The sequence below is a fragment of the Schistocerca serialis genome, chromosome 6 (genome assembly GCF_023864345.2).
Source record: "Schistocerca serialis cubense isolate TAMUIC-IGC-003099 chromosome 6, iqSchSeri2.2, whole genome shotgun sequence".
Lineage (NCBI taxonomy): Eukaryota > Metazoa > Arthropoda > Insecta > Orthoptera > Acrididae > Schistocerca > Schistocerca serialis.
In genome coordinates, this window is record NC_064643.1 from 117682143 (window position 1) to 117692101 (window position 9959).

The following is a 9959-nucleotide window of genomic DNA, read 5'->3' on the forward strand; positions in this document are numbered from 1 at the left end:
AAAATCCACTTTTTAGGCCCAAAAAACAACAAACAAGGAGTGATTTATGAGAGTATTTTTTCCTATAATTAGATATAATACACTACTAGTCTCATATATAGCAAGAACACTTACCTACAAATGTTTCCTTAATTTTTATGAATTTTTGAAAATTTTCATTTTTTGTGAAGTTTGGACTTAGTTATCTCAAGTGGGACTCAACATAAAAAATATGATTTTTGCACAGTTTGTACACCTATGTGATAGCAACATACTGTAAAAATTTCAGCACTGATATCTGACTGTGAACAACGATATGAATTTTTGAAAATGAGGAAATAATTGACATTACTCTACAACTTATCTTATGGCTGTTGCCTATTCATGTGTGATATTGGTTGGATATAATCAACTATTATTGAAGTAAGGTACTGAATTATATACATAAAGTGGAAACATCATTGAAATTAACATTTATTTTATTTTGACATACTTAAAATAATTATTTTCAATTAATATCCTTAGAGATGTGACTGTTCCCAAAGCTGGTGGTGAATGTTAAGAACACTTATTTCTTCAGATGGCTTCTGTGATATAGAATAAGACCTCCTAGTTGTGATAAGTTCAAGCACTGAAAGTTTCCTTAAAACATTTTTCACTGGAATCCAAACTTTGTGACTAGCAGATTTCTTGAATGATGTTCTTGGGCCAGCAGGATGGTAAAAATGCACAAAAACATCATTGTTTTCCAAACTTATTCTTTCAGCCTCTGCAAGCCATCACTGTCCATCATACACACATGCCACTATGTCATTCAAAGTTAAAGACAGAGATGTAATTTTACTGACAACAATTCTCAAATTTCTGTTTCTGATGTAACATATTATCGAACTAAGTTTTCTGTAATGGCAAGGAATTTGCGGAAATGCCTTGTTCCTTTTATTGCTATACAGTTTTCAAATCTGGTTTGAAGTGTTGTTTTCATATACAGAACCTCTTCTTGCTTGATCAGAAAATAGGTCTGCCTAATGCCTTTAATATTATACTTGCAAAAGACCTACATGTCCTGTACTGTGAGAATTTGGTCCGTGGCTGGCCTTTGTAGGCTGGCTTTACTTACTGGTAGGCCCTACTTCATGTTTTGTTGTACTTCCATCACACGCATTTTTACCATGGCAAGATGCAAAAATGTGCCATTCAGCCTCCAACCCAAAGTCTACTTTGTGGTTGCACAGATTTGAAAAATTCTTTTTATTCTTATACCAACTACTACTTCCATCTGAAAAGTATATCAGCTTCTCAATCTTGGGAAAATTTTCTTTTATGTAATTTATTACACACTTTTTAAACACATGTACAGCCAAAGTGTTGTGCTCCAAGTAGTCGCTTAGAATGCAAACTGAAGAACTGCTAACGTCATCTTTCCCATTTTTAAAGTAGAGAATAAATGGCTGCACTGTTTGTATTGCATCCTGAACCGCAAATGTAAAATTTTCTGCAAAATCAGCTAGCACTATGCATTCAGTTTCATGAAGTTGTGCTTCTTTGTCCAAAAACGTACTTTGGGTTTTAGAAACATAGTGGTGACATTTGAGTTTTTAAGTTATCAATGATTCCAAGTACTCTTCCTGAGATTTAACCACTGTTATCATTTCTGCCCTGTCAGTTGTGACCCACTGTATGAAAGTAATAGTGTCTCGCATTTCATCATCATATTCATGAAAATTCAATAACGGTTTCCTTAGCAGGGAATTTATTACACCAACTCCTTATGTATTCATAGCTGCTAATATAGTGTCACACATCATTAAATCTAGCAACTCTTGGCAGTTAAGATCACCAAGTTTTGACACACCCAGCAATAACGTACTTCTTTGTTGACAATAAACCTAAACGTAAGTGGGTATTTTTGTCACCATACAACAAAAGCGAAAAGCTCCTACTGTTTAATACTGCATCATCATCATCATTTAAGACTGATTAAGCCTTTCAGCGATCAGTCTGGAGCATAGCCCCCGTTATAAAATTCCTCCATGGTCCCCTATTCAGTGTTAATATTGGTGTCTCTTCTGATGTTAAGCCTATTACTTCAAAATCATTCTTAACCGAATCCAGGTACCTTCTCCTTGGTTTGCTCCGACTCCTCCTACCCTCTACTGCTGAACCCATGAGTCTCTTGGGTAACCTTGCTTCTCCCATGCGTGTAACATGACCCCACCATCTAAGCCTGTTCACCCTGACTGCTACATCTACAGATTTCATTCCCAGTTTTTCTTTGATTTCCTCATTGTGGACACCCTCCTGCCATTGTTCCCATCTACTAGTACCTGCAATCATCCTAGCTACTTTCATATCCGTAACCTCAACCTTGTTGATAAAGTAACCTGAATCCACCCAGCTTTCGCTCCCATACAACAAAGTTGGTCGAAAGATTGAACGGTGCACAGATAACTTAGTCTTGGTACTGATTTCCTTCTTGCAGAAGAGAGTAGATCGTAGCTGAGCGCTCACTGCATTAGCTTTGCTACACCTCGTTTCCAATTCTTTCACTATGTTGCCATCCTGTGAGAATATGCATCCTAAGTACTTAAAACCGTCCACCTGTTCTAACTTTGTTCCTCCTATTTGGCACTCAATCCGTTTATATCTCTTTCCCACTGACATTACTTTCGTTTTGGAGATGCTAATCTTCATACCATAGTCCTTACATTTCTGATCTAGCTCTGAAATATTACTTTGCAAACTTTCAATCGAATCTGCCATCACAACTAAGTCATCCGCATATGCAAGACTGCTTATTTTGTGTTCACATATCTTAATCTCGCCCAGCCAGTCTATTGTTTTCAACATATGATCCATAAATAATATGAACAACAGTGGAGACAGGTTGCAGCCTTGTCTTACCCCTGAAACTACTCTGAACCATGAACTCAATTTACCGTCAACTCTAACTGCTGCCAGACTATCCATGTAAAGACCTTTAATTGCTTGCAAAAGTTTGCCTCATATTCCATAATCTCGTAGAACAGACAATAATTTCCTCCTAGGAACCGGGTCATATGCCTTTTCTAGATCTATAAAGCATAGATACAATTCCCTGTTCCACTTATAACACTTTTCCATTATTTGCCGTAAGCTAAAGATCTGGTCCTGACAACCTCTAAGAGGCCTAAACCCACACTGATTTTCATCCAATTGGTCCTCAACTAGTACTCGCACTTTCCTTTCAACAATACCTGAGAAGATTTTACCCACAACGCTGATTAAAGAGATACCTCTGTAGTTGTTACAATCTTTTCTGTTTCCATGTTTAAAGATTGGTGTGATTACTGCTTTTGTCCAGTCTGATGGAACCTGTCCCGACTCCCAGGCCATTTCAATTATACTGTGTAGCCATTTAAGACCTGACATTCCACTGTATTTGATGAGTTCCGACTTAATTTCATCCACCCCAGCTGCTTTATTGCACTGGAATCTATTGACCATTTTCTCCACTTCCTCAAATGTGATCCTATTTCCATCATCATTCCTGTCCCATTGTACCTCGAAATCTGAAACATTACTGATCGTATTTTCACCTACATTGAGCAACTCTTCAAAATATTCCCTCCATCTACCCAAGGAATCCACAGGATTCACCAGCAGTTTTCTTGACCTGTCCAAAATACTTGTCATTTCCTTCTTACCTCCCTTTCGAAGACTGCTAATTACACTCCAGAATGGTTTTCCAGCAGCTTGACCCAAAGTCTCCAACCTGTTTCCAAAGTCCTCCCAAGATTTCTTCTTGGATGCTGCAATTATCTGTTTGGCTTTGTTTCTTTCTTCGACATAACTTTCTCTGTCTACCTGAGTTCTAGTATGTAGCCATTTTTGATACGCCTTCTTTTTCCTTTTACTGGCTGCCTTGACTGTGTCATTCCACCAAGCTGTTTGCTTCATACTACCTTAACACACTACTGTTCCAAGACATTCTTCAGCCACTTCTAGTACTGTGTCCCTGTACCCTGTCCATTCCTTTTCCAATGACTGTAATTGACTACATTCAACTAACTGGTACCTTTCTGAGATCACTGTTATGTACTTGTGCCTGATTTCCTTATCCTGAAGTTTCTCCACTCTTATCCTCCTACATATGGACCTGGCCTCCTGCACTTTCGGCCTCACAATCCCAATTTCACTGCAGATTAAATAATGATCATTGTCATCAAAGAATCCCCTGAATACACGTGTGTCCCTCACAGCCTTCCTGAATTCCTGATCTGTAGTTATATAGTCAATGACAGATCTGGTTCCCCTGCCTTCCCAAGTATACCGGTGAATGTTCTTATGTTTAAAAAAGGAGTTTGTGATTACTAAGCCCATACTGGCACAGAAATCCAAGAGTTGTTTCCCGTTCCTGTTGGCCTACATATCCTCTCCAAATTTACCCATAACCTTTTCATACCCTTCTGTTCGATTTCCAATCCTGGCATTAAAATCGCCCATGAGCAGAACACTGTCCTTGTCCTTTACTCTAACAACTACATCACTGAGTGCCTCATAAAAACTATCCATCTTATCTTGATCTGTCCCTTCACAATGCGAATATACTGACAAAATCCTAATTTTCTTGCTAGACACTGTCAATTCTATCCACATCAGTCGTTTGTTTACATACCTTATGCAACTACGCTGGGTTCCATTTCCTTCCTGATGTAAAGCCCTACACCCCATTGTGCTATTCCTGCTTTGACTCCTGACGGGTATACCTTGTATTCTCCCACTTCCTCTTCTTTCTCACCCCTTACCCGAATGTCACTAACAGCTAAAACGTCCAGCCCCACCTTACTTGCAGCCTCTGCCAGCTCTACCTTCTTCCCAGAGTAGCACCCATTGATATTAATAGCTCCCCATCTCATTACCATTTGTTTGACAAGTCGTATCTTAGGAGTCCCTGGTTTGTCAGTTAGAGGTGGGGCTCCGTCACCTCCAAAGGTCCGAGGTATTTTGCTGTGATTGTTGCCAGCATCATAGTTAAAGTACCAGGGAAGCAGGTTGCTAGCCTTACTTGCCCCGAGTCCCTTTGGGTTTTACCCCCTAACAGCTGAGGGACTAACCGGTGGATTTGGTAGTCTTTGCTGTATGAGCACAAAGGTGACCACCACTCAGAATATGTCCGAGATGCCCAGCCTTATTCCGAAGTAACTGGTATCCTGACTGTCAGGACCACTTACTTGGCCACTCATACGTTGCCTGTGGTTCATGAACTAGGACATGACTACAGGAACCCACACCAAGAACCATTATTGCATTATTAAAAATAAATAAAGTAAATGAATATTGCTAATTGTTTTTGATTTTAGGGTATTTTGTGTAATAGACAATGTTGTAAAGGACACTTTTCTAAAAACAATCATGTCAATTGCAATGTTGTAACTTAACCCGCTGTAGAGATATTCAAATTTTCGCTAATGTCTCCAGCCTGAGAAATCGTCGCGCGCCTACAAATAAAAATGGCCGCCATCCAGTAAAGACGCCAGATAAATTATTTTAAAAAACTTGTTTTGAACTTCTCAAATTTAGGCCAATCACATATTAAAAAATGGTCAAGCAACCATCACTGGACCACTTCATATGGACTGACCCCAATTACGTAGTGGAACTTGGGGTTAGTTACAGCAGATGACCACAACCAAGATTTCGAATGTATGCTGCGGTCATTTAGTGGCAGACCGAAACAGTTTACAATCTTTCAGCAGTGAGCTACTGGAAACGCAACAAATAGAACGTGACTATCACCCACTACTGGCCAGTTGCTACACCACAACTTCATATTCAATGAACTACAGCTCTCATTCTTTCCACGCAACAAACTGCTTCCAACACAATCTTAGTATTTTCGGTAAATGTGTTACGTCAAACATTGACACTACACAACTATGTAATTTTTTGTCAACTTTATATTTCAAACACTGGCAAATTCCAGAGTCTGATTACCTGTTTCGTTCAGTAAAATTTTACTGCCGTGACATGCCTTATTTGTTTGTATATACACTGATATTTTGTACACAATAGTTCCACCTTATTAGTAGTCAAACAGTGGGCTTGTGTGTAATCATACAGTTTCTTAGTAGCTCTGATTTGTCGTATACGGAGCACAGGAATAAATATTATCCTCTGCAATAGATCAAGTTTCTTTATCCCCGTTCCGAATTGGTTTAAATAGTGTTTGTTTTGCCTACAATGTCACTGATATACGACAGCTCGTGCAGATAAAAATTTATGCAAGAATATCGTGGATAAACTCACCAGAAAAACTAAAAAACATTTGCTCTCAAAATTTTCGAGACAAGCACTTTACGTATACTTCACAACAGTATCACACAAAACACACATACACGATTCGTATTTTCAACGCCACTGCTAATTCAAGTTCAAGCGCTACTGCACCAAAGATCTTAGATAAAGCAAGTACATCAAAGGTTTTACAACAATCATACACGTCTTTTATGGTCCGACAGTGGCGTCGTCTGATAGCATCGGAAGTTAAGCTCAATTCACGATGTACGTTGTGTTACTGAAAATCAAAACATTCCACAATGCATTTCAAATGGTGACATCACACAGCGTATCAAGACAACGAAATGTCAACTTTTCTGAGGAAGAACTTTTGACGCTGACATAGGAAGTCAATCTGTTCTCTCTGCTCCATTCATGTCACAGTTGTAGATAATCTGCTTTTGTTTCTTCTAATCTTGCTTTCAGTGTTTACTTTGTTTGTAAGAGACAATTCAAAGATGGAACGTGTCCTTGCATATGTTTCCTTTGTGTGCTATCACAAAAGAGACCATATATCGGATATGTACAAAGAGGTCCAGCCCATGAACCGTGTGAAAATAGGGGGAGAGGAAATAGAGCAAGTGAATAACTTCATTAATGAATGATATGTATTGCTCAACAGAAATTAGGAAAAGAACTGCAATGGCAAAAGAAGGATTCAAGGGGAAACAGAAATTACTTAGAGGACCACTAAACAAAGATCCGAGAAAAAGACTTGCCAAATGTTACACCTGGAGCGTTGCACTGTATTGTGCGGAGACCTGGACAGTGAGGAAGGAAGATGAAAGATGATTGGAGGCACTAGGGATGTGGATGTGGAGAAGAATGGAGAAGTGAAATTGGAAGACCGAGTAAGGAATGAAGAGGTATTAAAAAGAGTTGGAGAAGAAAGAAACATGCTGAAAGTCATCAGAACGAGAAAACGGAACTGGATTCGACACTGTTTGAAGAGGGACTGTTTATTTAAGGAAGGAATAGAAGAAATGCTGAAGGGAAAAAGGGGAAGGGGAAAAAGAAGATATCTAATGCTGGACAGTATCAAAGGAGACAGATATTCAGAAATGAAAAGACTTGCTATGGACAGACATAAGTGGAAGAGGCTTAACCCACGACAAGACCTGCCATAACGCATACTACTACTATATCGGACAGCGAAAAATTATGGGAGTAACAATACCTGAATAAAGGAAAATCCTATATTGTCCACAAATAAGAACGGAAATTGATTAAATACTTTTCATAAAACTATATTTTTAAACAGTGCAGAAGTCAGCTCAATTGATGAAGAAAAGTAAGGTTCTTTTTGACATTATTTGGTACTTACAGAGGAATAAAACAGAGGTTAAGGTAAAGAGCCTCTATGTGTACCTTCTAAATTTGTTTGAAGTGTTTGTATGTAAATATTTTCTCTACCAAATAAATGTAGATAAGGTATTTGAAAATTTATGGATGATAATTTTTCCATTTTTTTCAGTTCTATATCTGTAGCTATACTCTGCCTCTGTACTTGCTGTAATTAATCTAATCTTGTCCTCAAGATCCCTACGAAAGCGGTAAATAGGAAGTTGTAGTACATTCCTAGAGTCATCCCTTAAAGCGGCTTCTTAAAATTTTGTAACCAGTCTTTCTCATGATAGTTTATGTCTATCTCCAAGTGTCGAACAGTTCTGTTCTGTCAGTATGTCCACAACACTCTCCCATGGGAAACAAATCTGAGACTATTCATGCTGCCCTTCTCTGTATGTGGTCAATGTGCTCTGTTAATACTATTTGGTACAGGTTCCACAAACTTGAGTAGTACTATAGGATTACTCACATGACTGTTTAAATCAGTCTCCTTTGTGTAGTGATTGCATTTCACTAGTTTTCTAACAGTGACATAGCTTGTCTTACATGGGCCTTGTATCAAAATTTGTTGCGAGATCCTTTTACTCAACTGTGGTGAAGATCAAATCGAGGCTTAAGATTTTTCATAGAAGAAATAAAAACTCTCATTTTGAATAAAATAAATATTTATTGGTTAAGTATAGGTTTCACAGGTAAGTAATTATTTACAATTAATGCTCCTAGGAGCTAAGTTAGGCAAACAATTAAAATATATACTTTTCTCACCTTCTTTTTTAGCTATCTTACTTATTAAATTAGCCATAGCTGAAGACGATTTTAGTTTTTCAAGGTGTTCTGCCTCTGCAGACAGCACTGACATGTCTGTAAGTTGGTATTGGCTCATAGAAGTCCTAAGATAGTTTTTAATCAATTTTAATTTGGAAAAACTTCTTTCAGTCGAAGTACAGGGTTTAATTTGTGCCAGAACACGCCGGAACAGCGATTCGGCACTTCCGAGGGAATATTTTTTTGGAACAGAATGGACCAAGTCACCACTGGAGATCATATGATCACAGCTGGAGACTTCCCTAGGATAATAAAAATATTTAATAGGACAGTGTGCATACATCTGCAGGAACAGATGTTTAAGAATGTAGTGTAGACGAGTTATTCTACACTGAACAGCCAAAGAAACTGCTACACCTGCCTAATATTGTGTAGGGCCCCTGCGAGCATGCAGATGTGCCACAACATGATGTGGCATGGACTAATGTCTGAAGTAGTGTTGTGCTGGAAGGTACTGACACCATGAATCCTGCAGGGCTGTTCATAAATCTGTAAGAGTACAATGGGGTGGAGATCTCTTCTGAACAACAAATTGCAAGGCATCCCAGATATGCTCAATAATGATCATGTCTAGGGAGTTTGGTGGCCAGCGGAAGTGTTTATGCTCAGAAGAGTGTTCTTGGAGCCACTCTGTAGCGATTCTGGTCGTGTAGGGTGTTGCATTGCCCTGCTGGAATTGCCAAAGTCCGTCGGAATGCACAATGGACATGAATGAATGTAGGCGATCAGACAGGATGCTTATGCATGAGTCACCTGTCAGAGTCGTATCTAGACGTCTCGGCGGTCCAATATCACTCCAACTGTAGATGTAACACACCATAACAGATCCTCCACCAGCTTGAACAGTGCCCTGCTGACGTGCAGGGTCCATGGATTCATGAGGTTGTCTCCATTTCAGTACACGTGAATCCGCTCGATACGATTTGAAACGAGAGTTGTCTGACCAAGCAAAATGTTTCCAGTCATCAACAGTCCAATGGCGGTGTTGACAGGCCCAGGAGTGGTGTAGAGCATTGTGTCGTGCAGTCATCAAGGGAACACAAGTGGGCCTTGGCTCTGCAAGCCCATATCGACGATGTTTCGTTGAACTCTTCACACACTGACACTTGTTGACGGCCTAGTATTGAAATCTGCAGCAATTTGCTAAAGGGTTGCATTTCTGAAACGTTGAAAGAGTCTTTTAAATCGTCGTTGGTCCCGTTTTTGCAGGATTGTTTTCCGATCCCCACGTCATCGCTACCTCGGAGATCCTGTATCCCACTGCTCGTATTCCAACTATAACACCCCGTTCAAACTCACTTTAATCTTGGTAACTTACCATTGTAGCAGCAGTAACGAATCCATCAACTGCGCCAGACACTGGTTGTCTTATATAGGCGTTACCGATCGCAGTGCCATATTCTGCCTGTTTACATATCTCTGTTTTTGAATACGAGTGCCTATACCAGTTCTTTGGCACTTCAGTGTATAAAGTAGCTGTAGACTGTGTA

General features: G+C 39.3%; 1 long non-coding RNA gene across 1 annotated transcript in view; it reads right to left on the reverse strand.

Annotated features, from left to right (window-relative positions):
• LOC126483984 (uncharacterized) overlaps window positions 1-6395 on the reverse strand; it is a 62586-nt gene extending 56191 nt beyond the window's left edge. Inside the window, exon 1 of the long non-coding RNA XR_007587796.1 lies at window positions 6268-6395. This is a non-coding gene — a long non-coding RNA (uncharacterized LOC126483984). The remainder of the gene's footprint in view (window positions 1-6267) is intronic.
• Between the last annotated feature and the right edge of the window lie 3564 nt (window positions 6396-9959).